We start from the raw sequence: 18,384 nt of genomic DNA, 5'->3' as shown, positions 1-18,384 counted from the left end.
TAGAACAAGGTAAATATCTTTTCTTTTTTTTGTATGTAAGCAATTTATCAAACTGGTTCTAAGTACAATTAACATCAAACAAAAAAGGCTGACATGTTATTTTAGTCAAACACAGTCTTTTTACTTTGTTTAACTATAGTGGTGTAGCATTAGCATTACTTGCTACATAACAAGGCAGCAAATCAGTCTAGTGATTTATATTTGTTATTGATGTAACACACATTAATAAAATTCTACTTTTAGCAGTGTTTGAATGCCTCATTTCACACAGTTTAGACAATAGCTCTCTGCTACAGCACAGCGACAGACACGGCACCACAAGGGTTAAAATGTGAACTACAGACGGTTCTACGATCTTCATGACTTGGGAGATCGTCGTCATGTTGTAATCCTTAAAAATCTAATATCATCATATCGCACACCCTTAGTATGATCTAAACCCTATGTTCACAAAGTGGGGTACTCGTACGGGGTCGTACGGGGTACACGGATAAAAAAATAAAAATTTTAAACGAAAATATAAATCAACCAGCAGTCAGGAGCCTAAATGCATTGCCACAAATCACAGATTAGCAGATGTTAGACTACCAATGGGCTATATGCACAGTGAGATGTGACGTACTTCCGGTTGAAAAAAGACCGATGAAGTATTTCCTGTTTTTGGGTCATGAACTGACCCCATTTTAATATCACAATTTTTTTTCCATCTCCAGAGATGTTTTTGTTTCTTTCTAGAATTAGCTTTTGGTAATTTGTTATTGCTAGGATTAGTACACAAAGTGACAAGTTGCGCCAGCTCAGATATTTTTATAATGTATTTTATTTGAACTATAGGTTTATATTTAAGAAATAGTTAAATTACAGAATACAGTTGTTTAAGATTGTTTTGTATGTGTGGTGTTATAATAAAAAAAAAAAAATTAAATTTTAAATTACTAGACATTTCAGAGGACCACATTTGAATTCCAGGTGACCCCACATGAGGTTACAATCCCAAGGTTGAAAAAGACTGAATTAAATGATTATGTTTTTTAAGTGTGCAGTGGTAGGGGGTACATGGCTTCAGGTTAAATGTCTAAAGAAGTACAGGACTGTGAAAAGTTTGGGAACCACTGATCATTAGATTTAAATACATTTAGAAGAAGAATTCTATAAAATACAAGATTATTAAGACAAGTAATTTTTCATATACAAACAAACCCAAAGAGTTTTTCCTTGTTTTTTTGTGGGTTCATGATATGTAATTTCAGAACTCTCTTCTGGTCAGAACGTCCTAAGCAGGTCAGTTACCATCATACACTGATAGTACACATCAAGACCTCTGCCTGAGGAGGCTCCGCTATGTTTTGACACTGAAGATTTGTTAACCTCTGAGATGCCAGACCAGTCTGTTCTTCCCAAAAACCCTTTGACCTAATAAACCACCCTGTGTCCGCATCTGACCAGCAACCCTAAACAGTTGGGGGCTCATCTCAAGATCTTAATACATCAGATAATGAGGTAATTTCAAATGGAAATCAGTGCCTTGCCTTTTAGATGGTTGACTAGATAAAGAACTTGTTAAAATACTTATTGGTAGTGGTGGATCTGTGGGGAAATGTATTTATTTATTTTTTGCTTTAATGATTTGGATTTTTCACCCAATAATGGGGACCATAACCTGTGATTAGACCATTTTAGTCATTTTAGTTCAAGGACCAAATACGAACCAGGTTGATTGCAAGAGAGCCGCAGGTTTTAGGAGGGAAAACGAACAATTTCCACATTAATGTGCCCAAGTTTGCACTCCCAGTTATAAATTTGACATAAAGTATGAAAGGAATGAACAGTATCTAAGCAATAATTGACAGATATTTAAATGTCCTTTGATTATTTGATTTTTTTTTTTTTAACCAATTTTTGCATAATTTGGGGAGATTTTGTGGAATAATTAGAAGAAAATTGCAGGATTTTGGAAAAACTTCAACAACAATTTAAAAGTGAATTATTTGGTAATGTACACGATGATTAATGTTTTTTCTGTCATTTTCACTTTCTCGGGCGGGCCGAATCGGATGCTCTGACGAGCCGGATTTGGCCCCTGGGCCTGGAGTTTGACACATGTGGATTAGACCATCAGGTCGTGTTGGAATACTCCAGACCACGTTTTGAAGTTATTGATCTTGTCTTAGTCTCATACCGGCAGTACTCCGGATTTTACATCAAGACAAGTCGAGACCAGTACTGATCTGCTGTTCTTCAACTTCATTAATGTTATGATACGGAGAAGCACTTGGAACTGTTCCTGATTAAATAATGTTCTAGATTGACTTCATACAGTTAGCATTAGCTCACTGATTGTTCTGCCTCCTTGGAAACATTTACCTTAGTCAGTCCATTTTATTTCTGGTCAGAAATACATCTGAACACTTACTTTAGGCCTCATTCACCTGACAAATAAACATCTTATTTTCAGATAATTCTGGACTTATCAGTGGCTTTTAAATGCATACAAGGATTTTTTTTTTTGGCTTTTTTTTGGTTGAATAAATTTGTCAAGATGTGAGATTTTTGCATGTTTTGCTTTTAAAGAGTTGTAGACACATTGTTTATGACTGTCAAATGTGTTAAAAAGAAAACTAAAATTAAAGGTTGAATGCTCTTTAACTGTTTAGCTTTGTCATGGTTTTTAAAATGGATTTTTATGATCTTCGTCTTGGCTCCCAAAAGTCTTGGTCTTGGTTTTGTCTTGTGTCTATGTATCTGGTCTCAGGCCAGTCTTGGTATCTGACTCAGGTTAGTTTTACTCTACTGATGCAATTGTATTCCTGCTCCAACGATGCCTGATTACAACATTAGATTAAGATGAGTTAGATCAAAAACAGACTCACGAGTTCCCAAACAGGATTGGCATGACGAAAGCACAGTAAAACTAAAGTCAAACCATACTACTGACTCAAACAGAAAAACCCAAAAATTGAAGTCAAAAACAAGGACAATCTTGCATTAATGATCATTGTCAGTAAATAAAAAACTAATCCTAAAAGCTGTTAACCAGGTGGTGAGGTTTGTCCATGTCTACCATGTTTGAGAGATAGTAACAGAAAGAGAAAATAGGTCAATATGGGGTGTATCTATTTTTCATTTCCCATCAGTGTAAAAGAAGGTTGCATATATGAGTGGTAAATCATTCAGACTTGACAGTAATCCAGATGTTGAGAAAACCCAATTATACCATTGTTTGATAGAATTAAAGATCCACAAATGATGGCTGTTTTTGTGTTGTGTTTGTTTCCTTCAATAGAAAGATAGATAGAAGACAGATGGTTGGTAGGCAGCTTGGTGTGTGGATAAATAAATAAAAAATTGGCAGGTAGCATACAAATGATTTTTTACAAGCCAAGAAAGCACGTCAGAGCTGCAGCAGCGGAGACAGATGAAAAGATAGAAAGACAGAAAGCCTGGTGGGTTTTCAATCAGTCACATCCACACAGAGAGAAATGGTTTTCTTTTTTTTTTTTTTTTTAATGAAGAAAAATAGAACATTTTACATACAATTATTATTTTTTTTTATATACAAAATTCTTCTTCTTTTTTTTTTTAAACGACATACAAGGACAAGACATACATATACAAACTCGAACCCCCACATCCTTACCCTAACATTCCCCGAGCACACCTCTTAAAGGGAGAAAAAAAAAAAAAAAAAACTAGATTGAATATAATAAAAAAGAAATGGTTTTCATTGTTTCAAATCTGGAACACTGACAGCGAAATTCACACTTTGCCATTGTTCTCACCTTTGCACACCTGGCGAGCTGCTGTGTGAATGAGAGGGATTAATAAATAGTTTTCAAAAAAAAATGTTTGGAGGTGTGAGGAGAGAGATTTAGCCATTTAGATTCTTTTGTAGAGTAAAAGTGTCTTTGGTGAATTAGTGAGTGTAGACAGTAATCTTCTACTTAGAAATCAGTTTGTTTTTTCTCATTGTTTAAACACGTGATTAGCTTCTTAAAATGTGTGTTTTTTATTGTTTAAATGCTCAACTTTATGGAAAAGTCAAAACATTTCAATTAGTTTGCATGAACTACTAGTCTACCCACTTCTTTCTTTCTAAATCGGTAATGACCTCTACTCAAAAGTAGGGATGTAACGATTAATCGTAAGGCAGTTAAAAATTGATTCATAGGTATCACGGTTCACATCGATGCTCTGAAAATTGAATCGCAGTACTTTTTTTAAACAGTCTAAAAGTGTAGGCAGCGGGTGGAATCTGCTACTACTTTCTTTCTGGCCGCCATCTACTCTTAAACATGTTCAGAAATGATTCTTTACCCCTTTAGCACTGAAAGAATATCTGTAATATTACGTGAATATCTGTAAAAGTCACGTTTTTCTATTAGCTCTGTCTCCAAGCATAGCATCTCTTCTTCACTGCAAAGATATCTGCATCCCAACCAACCACTGGGTTACCAGCGCCCTCTGCTGGTCCAAACAAATAACTGACGTAAATACAGTGCAGACTGTCCAATTGTTAAGGCACAAAATACATTTTCAGTTGCACTTTTAAAAAGAAAAAGAACTATTATGCAGTTTTGCATTATTTACTATAGAACCAGAATTTAAATGAATAGGCTTCTTCTTCATTTGTATTATTCCTTTATTTATTTCATTCAAGTTAAATAGCATTGTTTTGAATAGTTTATCAAGGGATTCTTTTGAAAATTAAATATAAAAAGAAAATAGCACAGTATTTTTTAGTTTTTTCCCCCCAAAAAAATAAAGGAATATTTCTCTACATTCCCATTTTGTAAAATAAATCGTGAGAGAATCGTATCGTGAACCCAGTATCATGAATCGAATCATATCGGGAGTTGAGTGAATCGTTCTACTCAAAAGCATACAAACCCCCCAAAAATGGTGCCATTTCCCTGCTCATGTGTTTTAAATGGGTTAAATTTGTATTTCTTTTTTTACTCATTGTTTAAAATCAAAATGTGAAAGGCTGTAACTAAAAAACAAAACAAAAAAAGATTGGCAATAGATTAGTGAGAAAACAAGTCCAGAGAAAGAGGTACTACTTGGTCCTACTTTGGGCAACATTTTCAATGTTTATTCAACTTTTTGATAATCTTCTTGACCATAACCCATTCACCTTTTTCAGTTCACAATAAAATCCAATATACACCATATTAAAGACTGCAAAAATGTGTAGTGCCAAATGCTTTGTCACGTGTACCTGGTCTTAGAATAATCTTTTAGTATGTTTAAAGTTATTTTGTTGTTGTTTTAAAGTGTTTAAAAGTGTCTTTGAGTTCCTAAAAAGCCCTTTTAAATAAAATACATTATTAATATTATTGTTTTGTACATGGATGCTTGTGTTATGCTTAGTCAGAATCCATTGTTACCAACTTGGAGAAAATCTGAGATCATTTTGTAATGATAATCCAATTGACAGGCTATCTGATGGATTAGATGCTAATCTGTTAATCTGATTTGTGTATTTTCTTGTACTTACTCTTCCTTGTGTTCCAGGGTTGGAGTTTGGACCTCGATCTCAGGGAGAGGACGTGAACACTATCTCCTAGTCCTCAGTACCTGTTCACCGTTTGTTTCTGTTGGTTAGGATCCAGAGTGGGTGGTTAGCCTAAATGATTGACACCTGGAGTGACTGCTGCTCGCTACTCAAGCCTTCATTACTAGTCTGTCTCTGCTCCTTTGGTTGCCTGCTTCATTTGGGTTTAGTTAGTTTACTTTGCTTAAACACGTGCACCCATCTACACACATCCCTGATTAAATAATTGCATATTTACCTTCATTTCTTTAATAAATTACTTTGTACTTTCAAGAGTGACTAAGAATGCGTTCACACTGCAGGCAAACGCAACTCAAATCTGATCTTTTTGTCCATATGCAACCTGTATCTGATCTGTTAAAGACAGTCTGAAAAGCACAATTCTGATTTTTTTCAAATTCAATCCAGGTCACTTTCATATGTGGTCCTAAATCCGATACGTATCTGATTTTTTGCGACTGCAGTCTGGACGGTCGAGGTGCTATCTATCGTCATCACCATGCAAAAACGTCATAATTCTGAGTCCCAGGAGAAGCCACGTGGAAAAACAACAGACGAGTTATGAAGTGCTGACTTCTGTTGGAAAGAAAATTTCTCAGCACGACAGTCCTACACTGGACGCCTCTATATTTACTTCTGTAACATTGTACGTGCGTCTTCTGCGCATGCGGGTCACTTCAACGTCTCATTCCATTCATACTCCAAACTGATTAAAGACGCATTTAATATGCAATATAAATGATCACACACACACAAAAAATCAGACTTTTGGAAAAAATCATAATTGTGCATTAAGACCTGCAGTGTGAACGTTGTGTAAACCCCTGGTTTTTGCTGACCTGCCACTAGAGGGAAATTACAAAAATGCCTTGACTTTGGGCAAAGCTCCTGGAGCAGTTAAACACGCCCAGTCTATACTATACAATCTCTAAAACATGAGAAATAGAAATAACCAGGTTTCAACTCATAGAGAACCGTCACTTCACAACAACATACACCAAATTGTATGACTTTGACAAAAATGTCAAGAATTGGACTTGGATCAATCAACAAAACTACTTCAAACCGAAAGTGGTTTTATGAGTCATTTATTCTTTAAAGAGTCATGTGTGGTCTCCATGTTTTGTCCTTAATCTGATTCAGGTTGTTATAATACAATGAACTCAGTAGAAATGGTTCAGATGGTCCAGATTTGATGAACCAACACCAATAATATCTTAATTTACATTATGAACTTGTCTTGATCAGATAAGATAATTTCGGAGATGCCAGAACGAAAGTTGCTCCAATATGGCATAGTAACCAAAGTTCCTGTGAATTTGTAAAGTCTCAGCAAGGAATCAAACAAAAAGTTGAACACATACTGAACATTAATATATCGGTGCAACAAAAAAGTGGTTTTGGGGTTTAGTTATTCTTAAAAGAGTCATGTGTGGTCTCCATCTTTTGTCCTTCTTCAGTTTGTGACAATACAATTAATTCCTTTGGAAATGGTTCTGATTGTCCAGATTTGATGAACCAACACTAATCTTCTGAACATAGCAGTTGTCTTGAAGAGATATGATAATTTCGGAGATGCCATAACACTCTCCTAACGGCAGTTACACCTCCCGTCCAATATTCTGGAGTAGCCAAAGTTCCTATGAATGCGTGAGGTCTTGGCAAGGAATCGTACAAAAATTGAACATTATAATATATGTGTGGTACAAGATGATAGATTCTAGTCATAGATATTTGATGGCATCATGTTTTTATGAGCTCTGAGACGATTAGGGCTAATGAAGCAGGGATGATGGCAAAAGGCAGCTTTCCAATACCATACAACCATGTGTTTTTGCTAACTAAACACAAAAACACAAAAGGATGAAGCACTTGTAGAAGCAGAGCATCTGGTGGCCATTTCAGGACAGGGAAAAAAAAAGAGCTTTTGAAAACTCAGAAAGGCTGAACTTCTCAATAAAAAAGACTTTTTGCCATTTTCTCTGCCGAACCAGAATTAAGATGTCTAATGCAGCGTGGGAGGATTGCTATGTCTCCCCAGCAACAATGGAGTCTGACACATACTCTCCAAAGAAATACTGACTGAAGAAAATTATTTCAAGTATGAATTACGATTCATTTTTCGTAGCCTGGGCACCAAAGTTCTGCTCACGATACACATTGAAGAGTGAAATCTGAGTCTTTGCCTATCTTCCCTATCAGGATACATGCACAGAAAGGTGTCCAAAGGAGCTCTTATGCATTAACCCCTTTCATTTGAAAGACATTCCCACATAAACACGAGTCTGCGGAGTTGTTTGTGTACTGATGAAATCCATCTGCACTCATCTGGGAATATGTGCGACGTGCATCTCCTGCTATTGAGATTATTCCAGATCCGTCAGGTTTCTCACTGAATCATTTCAAAAGGTCAGAAAACTTGTCGGCTACTTAGATGTGATAATGTATCCAAGGTCTTTGAACACAACACGGGTTAGACTGATGAACGCAGTCGTCATCAGGTTTGGCCCCAAGTGGAAAGACTGCTGCAGTGAGAACGCAGTTCTTTGATGGGAAACACTCAAATATCATGTTTGGTAGATTTTTTTATTATTTTTAAATTTTATTTGATGAGTATGGACAAAAATACAGCAATTACAACCCTAATATTAGTGATATTTAAGGGATGTAGTGATGTCTATCTATAAATACAAGGAAGGTCTGTGTGCGTGCGTGTGTGTGGAGCGCATATCTCCATGACACAGTGTCTGATCGACTTGAAATGTTGTACACAGCTTGCGCATGGCATATTTTTGACTTTTTTTGGTGATTATGTTTCAAAATGTTTATTTTCCTCCCCCAGAAGACTTTGGAGGCATGACAGGAGAGGGAAGGGGAAGGATCTGAAAGTTGTACTAGTTCAAATTTAAGTCCTCTCGACTTGCCGACTGCACCTTTAAGCCGCATACTGTTAGTTAGGACGTCTTCTATTAACCAATGTAAGTTATACATTTTATGATGTTAAACATTTCATATACAAACATGTATTAGTCAGATAATGATTTGCGCAGTTTGTTTGAGCAGTAATAATTAAACAGTCTTCAAAATATTAATATTTTAGGGCAGGACCAAAATATACATTGACAGTTTGGTAATTTTGGTTGTGTCTTATTTTATTTATTTGCTAATATGTGCGGTGTTAAAAAGTATTTATTGAAAATTCTGATATACTGTAGTTGAATGGATAACAGACTGTAAAAAAATAAAATTAACAGGACAAGCTCTCTGGTGAAGTGAAGCTTTTATTTTTAGAGCTCCCCCTGCTGACTGGCTGCAGTATAGGTCATAAACCCCGCCTCCTCAATGATAACAGATGGGATCTTGGTCAAACTAGTTATTAGTTATTATCACCCTAAAAAGTGCTCATTTTTCTGTGAAGTTTCTTTTATGTCGTGAAGGAAAGCCGAGATGCGTGATTTTTTGTCATTTTTACATTTAGATATTTGAGTTTAAATTTATTGTGGTTTTGTACTAACCTCTATAATCTGAACAAGATGTTGGTAGAATTTGCAGCAGGAAAGATATTTATGTTCTTGGCGTAGCTGGGATGCGTAAGTTATCAGGGCAGTACGCTAAATGGGTGGGGCGTCTTATCAGGGCTCCTCCCACCGGACCCTACTGTGCAGACTCTGGTTTCAAAATTGCAAGATGGAAGCGCCCCTAAGCGCCCTATTTTGGCTTCAAGAACGTTTAATGTGAACAGCAACAGTGCACGCCCACACATAATAGTATGTATATTTTTTACAGATTTTCAGCCAAATTTAATCTACAAAGGTTTCTCCAAGTTCTGATTTTCACTTGTTTTTGTGTTTTTAGTTGAGACTGTTTAGTATTAAAGTGAATCATAAACGTAACTGATTTATATGTTTTTGAGGTGAATTTGTTACATGTTTCACCCTCCTGTGAGTTAATAATCAGTTTATCTCTGTTGGAAGGCTCTTCTTTATTTTTATCTCCGTTTGAATATGTTTCAAAAGACGGTCTGTTATCCATAAATATCCAAATAAATCTGATTTTGTTTGATAAAAATCACTGAATGAGTTTAATTGATTATTATTCATGAGTTGTACTTAATTGCTGACCAGTTTATCATTCTCTTGTTTTTTTGTTTTTGTTTTTCTAGATGTATTTTGGTTCATGTTTGGTTGATTTTAATCAAATTAAAGGTCAAAATAATATTACAACAAAAGGAATGCGACTCCTACTAAAATGGTGAAAATGGTTTGATGAAGAATAAACAAAGGAAACCAATGGTCACACAGAGCAACAGGTCTTAGTCGGCATAAACTCACACACACTCAAGGTCAAGCTTGTACTTGCCCACTCGGGAGTTGAACCGGGAGAAAAATTAAAGCAATCAAATATTACGGCTAATACCGCAGCAATGATGGCAAGATGCTGAAATGATGCAATTAAATTAAAGCAATCATGTGGAAAATATTATCCACTTGGTTTGGTTGAGGAAAAACAAGAGAGTAATCACCGGAGACATTACGGAAGGCAAATGCATTCTCTCTGTTCTGTGCCCTTTGTTCTGCAATGATTGTTGTTGCTTCTTTTAATAGTCTTTCTTGACACATGCGCGAGCATATTCTTCTCCACTATAATCGTCATATGACTCATACACATACAGTACGTTCATAATGTACAGCAAATTTTTGCATTTGTGTTTTACAAAGGGTCCAAATCCTTTTTCATCATCCCTCAACTTTCTTTGTACTTTTTAAATATTTTTTCATCTGGTTTTATTTCATGTTGCTTTGATGTTTCTTTGACAGTTCTTAGTTTATTCACGTATGGTGAAAACTTCAAAGAAAACCAGACGACTCTTTGAACTTCACAGTCAGACTCCAGCGGACATTCTGGTAAGATCCAATAGTACTAACCAGTAATATGCTGTACTTCTTTAATGCAGATATAATCAAATGTTTAACCTAAATCTAGAGATGAATAGGTTGTTTAACAAAGTGGTTCTCAATGTTTTCAGCCCCCGACCCCCAAAATAAAGGTGCCAAAGACCGGGGACCCCCACTGTACCTGAAGGTGGTTGAACACAGAACAGTCATGTGGAGACAGGGTCATCTATAAGGGGGAATAAAGGGGAGAGATTTTTGGGGTCCATCCATAAAGTCAGCAAAATGATGGTCCATTTGTCTATGAATCTGTGATAACCATATTTATTTATTTACTGTACCCGAATAATATCCACCGTTATCCAGGATGTTTATTATTATTTTCACCATAGTATATAGTCATCTTAAAGATGAAAATCCTTGTTTTAATCAGAAATGAGCTCACTGTAAAATAATCTATTCTTCCCCACCCTTTCTATTTCCTGCCTTGAGTCTCTCCTCCTTTCTCCCTTACCCCCCTCCCCCTCCACCTAGGTGTAACACTGCTCTCCCTTTGTATATCCTCCCTATAATAAAATGTTTCTTACCCTTCCTTTGGATTAAGCAATAAAGTAAATTAATTCATTTCACTGCAATAACAAAATGTGCATTGCTGTCTCATAATGATTGCACTTCTTGTAGTGTTGACCTTTGACAGCATGTGCAGACAAGTGGAAAAATAAATAAATAAATAAAATAAAATGGGTTAAAAGTGACCAAAAATGGTGAAAAAGGTGGTAAAATGGGATTTTAAAAACCACAGTAATTGGTTAAAATTTGCAAATTAGTGTCCAAAAACGGGCAGAAAAAGTGGTTCAAAGTTTAAATATTGGAACAATTACTTTAAAATGGCAAATAATAGTGAATGTGGATAAATTACCAAAAAAAAAAAGGTATGAAATATAGTGAAAAGAGGTTAAAAGGAACAATAATTGCTCAACATATATGCAAAATTAGGTGGGAAAAGTGGTGGAAAGGGTTTATTAACACCAAAATGTCTTGAAGTGGAAAAAATGTAAAGAAAATGCCTTGATGGAAAAGTGGCAGGAATTGGAGTAATGTAGCAAAATGCATTATCTGGCACCCCCTCCCTGTGTCTTGCGACCCCAAGTTTGAGAACCCCTGGCTTAACATGTCTTTCATTGCTTGCAGACTCAATGCATTGGTGACTTAAACATATAAACGCGACTGCGTCATTCAAAATAAAATAGCGTTAAATCAGTGTAAGAATTATGTTTCCTTTTGCTGCTTCTGCTTTGCCTGTGTCAGTCAGATTGTTGTTGCACAGTGCTTAGCCACGTCCCATCAGCCTGGATCAAAACAAGGGTACATCTGTCAAGCCCTCACTCCATAATGAAGTTAATGACCCAGAGATGTGTTTACAGACACACGACACAAGATAAGACAAGACCAGACAGTCGCCGTGTAGTAGTCATCCACACAGTAAAAGAGGAATATGTGAGAAAGTAGTTCCCGTGCACGTTAGAAAAGCAGCTTATGTGATAATCTTATCAAAAGATGGAATACAATTTGTAAAAGATTGCGTTTCTATTGAAAAATAGCTTGGATATTCTGGAGATGATACACTTTGATTGAGATCAGACCTTTTGGTTTATTTTAGTTGTATTTCAGAGGTTATTCTTTCACAAATGTGTCTATTTTTACATCAGCTGTTCACAAATTGACTACCTTTGCCTATTTAAAAAGTAAATGAACCCTAATATCACTTTTTTCTGATGAAAACAAATATATGGATTGATTCTAGTCCATTTTCTAGACATTTTAGTCCAAGTATTTCAATTTAGAATATTGTAAGGAAACTGTAAGAGTGGCTGCCCTCTATTATGGAGGTAGAATTCTGTCTTTAATATTAAAATGACAAATTCAAGTTAAAAAAGCCAATCCACTATCCTTTAACGTGTGTTTGATGTTCCGTACCTTTAAGGAAAATATGCAAACACACAATAAATCATTTGTTTATGGCGCTGCTAAACTTGGAAATTACATTAGTTTTCCCAACGCTATTTGTATGCATCAGCATTATGTAGTATTTGCATCGCTTCAATGCAACTATGAGTCTGTTAGTGTCTGATAGCAACCTTTGCTAATTAGAGGCACTGTAATGAACAATATGATGAACAATTCAAGTAAATATACTGTAATGACCTGATCTGCCTGGATTTTAATAGTGCAATGTTTTTTTTTTACATTTTTCCTGTAATTAAGGTTGGCTTTAAAAGGATATTTCTTGTACTGGGCGACTTCTTGTTTTATTCTCTCTAGTCTTTTTATTTATTCATTCCTTTTCAAAAGTGATTTATTTATTTTGAAAGAACGAATACAAAAATAGATTAAACCAAAACGAATAAACAAATCTCAACTTATATATCTATATAATAAAATTAAAAGTCAATTTCAACATAATACACATTTGATTTGTTTGACAAGGGACAGGAAGAAGCCGAGGCTTGTCAAGTCATACCCCCATTTTTCAACACTGACCAATGCAAAATTCAATGAAATAAACAAAGTGGACAACACAACCAAATACTCCAACCTATAAGAAAAACAGAACAAAAACAAAGAAAATGAACAAGCGCCATCAACATCTGTGTGATTTACATTCTCCTTCATTTTGTACATTTATAAAACTGGATTATATTCATACCTATTTTAATCATTTCATCAAGATTGTTCCAAAAAACCACCACACAAATGGAAATACACATACTTTTTAAATCAGTCCGAGCATATAGTGGTCTGTCTGTCTGTCTGTCTGTCTGTCTGTGAAAGTGTTTCTATGTTTACAGGTAGCAGTTTATTTTTTTTTTCGCTTTACACATTATCTGTACTGCCTTGAATTCTCCAGATCCCCAAACTTTAAGGTGTGTGATTAAAAAAAATGTTTATTACTATTTGCTTCATAGTCGTCGATATAGTCATCTTAAAGATGTAAATCTTTGCTTTAATTAGAAATAAAAATGAGTCAAAAGTGAGCAAAAAATAGTGGAAAAGGGATTTTAAAAACCACAGAAATGGGTGAAAAGTTAGTGGCCAAAAACGAACATATAAAATGGTTAAAAGTGTTCAAAGTGTCAATATTGGCTTAAAAAGTGGCAGAAGTGGAGAAGGGATTGGGGTAATGTAATTTAAAAAGGAAGAACAGTTAGTTTAAACTGGCAAATAATTGGAATGAAAAATCGTGAATGTAGTTAAATTGGCAAAAATAAGCATAAAATGTGGTTAAAAATGACAATAACAGGTCAACATATGTGACATTGGGTGGGAAAAGTGGTGAAAAGGGTTTTTAAGTGCCCAAAAAGTTTTTGAAAGTGGAAATACTGTGCACAAAAGGCATTGAAATTTGAGTAATGGGGGTAATGTAGTAAAAATGCATTAAAAGGAGCAAAAATATGGCAAGAAAAAGTGATGAAAATAGGTTGCAGTTTGGTGTAGTTGCAGAAAAAGGCTAAACATAAGCAAAAATTAGCTCAAAATGTTTATAATATCCCACATTGTTTACCATAATGGCTTGTTTCAGTAGTGTGCTTAGTCAGGTGGTTTTGTAGGTATTGCCCCATACTTCCACACAGTAATTTAAAAAGGGCAACACAAGGTGATGTGAATAGGATCTTTGTGCCAACAGAAACGCCATTTTCTCATGTGTCTGCAGTGCACACAGCAGTAGCAGCAGTCGATGCCGTGAGTGCAAAGTGCCCTGAACAACGTGGAGGTCAAATTACAAGGAAAGGGCAGAAGATGATACACAGAGGAATCCTGATTGGTGGCCTTGGCAACGACCCATTAGCTGCTGAGGGTAGGTTATGGGTTCTTTAGGGGATGACAGGAGTAGTGTGAGGTTTACAAACCTCGAGAGGCAGAAAATGATAAGAGGGACTTAGAAAGACAACTGGAATTAGGATTTGCCTTTTAATCTAAACGAGGAATCTGGTTCCCAACATCACGGCTGTCACGGGTAACAGTTGCCGCATGGAGCAATAAGGAGGAAGGACAGAAGGATGGATCACATTGGCTGATTCAGCTCCATCAAAATGTCACTACAAACATGCTATAGTCACAGCTTGATCTCAGTCAATCCTTGTAACATGTAGATGAACACACGTGCACAGCAGGATATAGACAGGAAACCATAGGATGATCAGCTCTGAGATCACCAGCTCTGCTATAAATCATATATAGACCAGAGAAGAGATTGGATTAGAATGGTAATGTAGTTTATTCCAACACAAGTAGAAAAATGATGCTTTTGAATTTCACACCGATAATCTGTCCAGCCAATCACTGCATTAGGATGAAAATAGAAGGAATGGTTCAACAGAGAAGTCACTGCTTAAAGTCACGTGGTCTAAAGTGAAAGTGGTACATTAACAAAAAAAAGCATAATAAATATGAGGTTTTATAATGTTCATTTCTATTTTAAAATGATAATCATAATAATGATGATGATGTAAATGATCTTTATTAGAATATGAACTGAAAATACAAGGAACAGTATTGGTCCCACACCAGGCATCAGATGACAAAACTTGATAAAAACTATAAAGATAAATCTAAATACTGTTTATTTTCACTTATTTACAATGGAATTCTTCATAAAGTGATAAATTCCATCATTATGCTTGATAGTTGTTTTTTCATAGTGTTCTGAGCAAAATGTTCTTCTCCTGACGAACAATCGCCCATGTTGGCCAACTTGAAAATATAACAGGTTATCTACGAGCTAAAATCTGGAAATGACTTTGTTTTGGGGGGGTTTTGAATCACTCAGAAATACTGTGCCAGGAATTTTTCATCATTAAGAAATGTTGCTTCTTTCCACAGTTATAGCCTGTACCCTCCATGTTTGTAATAAATCCACGGCTGTTGGATTAAAAACACAAAGCTGACTGTGTTAGAGCTGTTCGCACACAGTGATGGAGTGGTTCATGAAAACAAAGCACCACAGGCAGATATAGAAGTAAGCATGCACACTGCTGTGTGTGCGTGTGTGTGTGTGTGTGTGTTGTGTGTTGTGTGCGTGTGTGTGTGTGTGTGTGCGTATGCGTGGTGTGTGTGCGTAGGCGTGTGGCCATGACTTTAATAGTGTTTTGTTTTTTTTTAAATACACTCTGCATGAACCAAATTCTACAAAAGCTTCTAAAGTAATGGCATATATATGTATTGTATTCTGCATGCATAACTACACAAAGGTTGAGCAAAAGACGCAAAATATAAGAAAACTCTGATATATATGAAAGTCTGAATATATACATGGAAGTTTGAATATATATGTATATATATATATATATATATATAATATCTATATATATATATATGTGTGTAAGAAAAGCTAGTATGAGGAGAAAAATGACATTTTTAAATCAAAAATAAGAAGAAATTACGTTGCTAAACTGTATATCTGCATTATGAATGCATCCATGTTAGATGCTGATTAAGCTATATATGTATATTTATGTATATTCAGACTTTTCTTATATTCAAATTTCCATATACTGTATATATATGAAAATTTGAATATAAGAAAAGTCTGAATATATATGGAAATTTGAATATAAGAAAAGTCTGATTATACATACTGTATATATAATATATATATATATATATATATATATATATATATATATATATATATATGAGCTTAATTAGCATGGATGCATTCATAATGCAGATATACAATATGTAATGTCTTCAGTTTTTCCTCATTTTTGCACAAGAAATTTCATTTTTCTCCTCATACCAACTTTTCTTACACTAGTTATTGTTGTCATGGTAACGCAGCAGTGTTTACATTTCACGCTTTCAAACAGAGAAGCTAATTATATAAAAATTCTAGGAAACACAGACACATATGAGTGCATTTGAAGCACTGATCTTTGAACAATTTTCTACATCATCTCTGTTTATTTTTCAATTTTAATGCCTGCATTGCAGTGAGTGCAAGTGCCTCTGTATCTACTTATTACTTGGTACGTATTTAGTTTACAGTAAATAAGCACCCACAAGTTTGACCCTGAAGTTTTAAAAGCAAAATATACAACTTATAATAGCAAAAATAAATAATGACCAAGCCAACCTGTGAACCATTTTTTAGTCATGGTTAAAACTCTAAATGCTCCTCAGACTCACATCACGTCCATTATTTGGATTTTTTTTTTAGAATCAAGGGAAAGAAGTGGAAGTGTGGGAAAGTAAAAGGATAACGTAATAAGGGAAAGACATGACTTTGCATTCAACTTTGAGAAAAACAATCAGAGGCTAATGTCAGTTTGGCATTTGATGATATAGGAGATTGAAATAGACTCAAGGATAAATAAAAGACTCAGGGATTGAAAGTGATTTTTTTTATGAATGGTTGAACGGGCACTCATCCAACCATTGGACGAGTGGACAAAGTGATGGATGGAGATGATGAATGATAAAGCTATGCATTGTTCCTGTTGCCAGTGTTTGATCAGTGAGGCAAAAAACATGGAAGCACAGGATGAATCTGGACAATTCATGATTGGTAGAAGCATTGGGTGAGAGATACTAACCATTTAAAACACAACATTATATAAAACCACATTACAACAAACATATATTTTCCATTCTCTATCATTTGTCCCATTAAGAATGAAATAAAATGGGGGAAAGTGCATTATTGACAAATATTTGGTAGTCAAGTGAGTGTGAAAGTAATTTTTATTTTTACTTTATTTACTAGGAGAAAATTCCCTTTGTACCACTTAAGTCAAACTCAGGCCCGGCGCCCAAATCTGGTCCTTTCTCGACCTTACCTTTGCTAAAGGTCTAGTAATCAGGTGTTGGTCTCCATCTTTTGAAAGCTGTCGTTTTTTCCTCAAAAAAAAGTTTCTCTATCATCTCTGGCGCTGTCATCCTGACTGTAGTGTTATCCCGCCCACTCGACGAGAGCGGTCACATGGCATCTATTCACTAATGTACTGTGAACTTACGTATAGCATTTAGCATAGCGTGGTTACGTCCAAAGGCAGCTCTCTACGCTGCCTTTGGACGTAAATGGTTGTCATCTTGGGGAGACTGCGCCATGAGCAAAATTAAAAAACACGCAATGGGAACAGAGGCAGAGGAGCAACGTGCCTTTGGGAGGGGGCGTGGCCTCCTCTGCCTTACAGCTGAGTGAGCCTGTGCAGCTGTTCAGGAAATAGCGTGTTTAGTAATTTGGGCTGTGAAACGCACAAAATGCGGACACTTTCAAACTATAGGTACTGTAGGCTATTGGAAATGGAAAAATAAATAATTTATAATTATATTATAATTAAAACAAATAATCAAATATCAATTCACCCTTGGGTAGGACTGCCTACCTTGCTACCCTGACGGCACGTCACTGCATCAGACTTTGTATGAGTAGTACGTTAGTGTGACATTTCGAACACAGCCGTAGTAGTCTATCTGATCCAAAATGATACTCAATCTTTAAAAATGATGACTCATCAATAAGAATGTGCAGCTGCTTGTTCAGGGTCGTATGTAACCCACCTCTGAGGCTCACCTCTTACTCTTTGACTGGATGCTGATGTCAACCACCCTGTGATGCTTTGGCCATGGGCAGCCATGAATAAACACACCCAGCCATGCATATGTTGTAATGGGAGTCTTAGACACAGCCTGGGGTCTTTACATACACACATACCCTGTGTGTGTGTGTGTGTGGGTGGTGGTGTGTGTGTGTGTGTGTGGTGTGTGGTTTGTGTGTGTGTGTGTGTGGGTGGTGTGTGTAATGCATGTTTTGATTGGAGATCACCCCCACAGGATGTAAAAACCTTGGAGTAAATCAGACATATTATTACAAAAATGAATACTGTTAAGGTTTAGAGTGTCCTTGAGGCACGTAGGATGATGTTTTGGATGATAAAT

This window comes from Gouania willdenowi, chromosome 15, assembly GCF_900634775.1.
Source record: "Gouania willdenowi chromosome 15, fGouWil2.1, whole genome shotgun sequence".
In the NCBI taxonomy this organism is placed as follows: Eukaryota; Metazoa; Chordata; class Actinopteri; order Blenniiformes; family Gobiesocidae; genus Gouania; species Gouania willdenowi.
The sequence above is the reverse complement of the archived record's forward strand: the minus strand, read 5'-3'. Positions refer to the sequence as shown.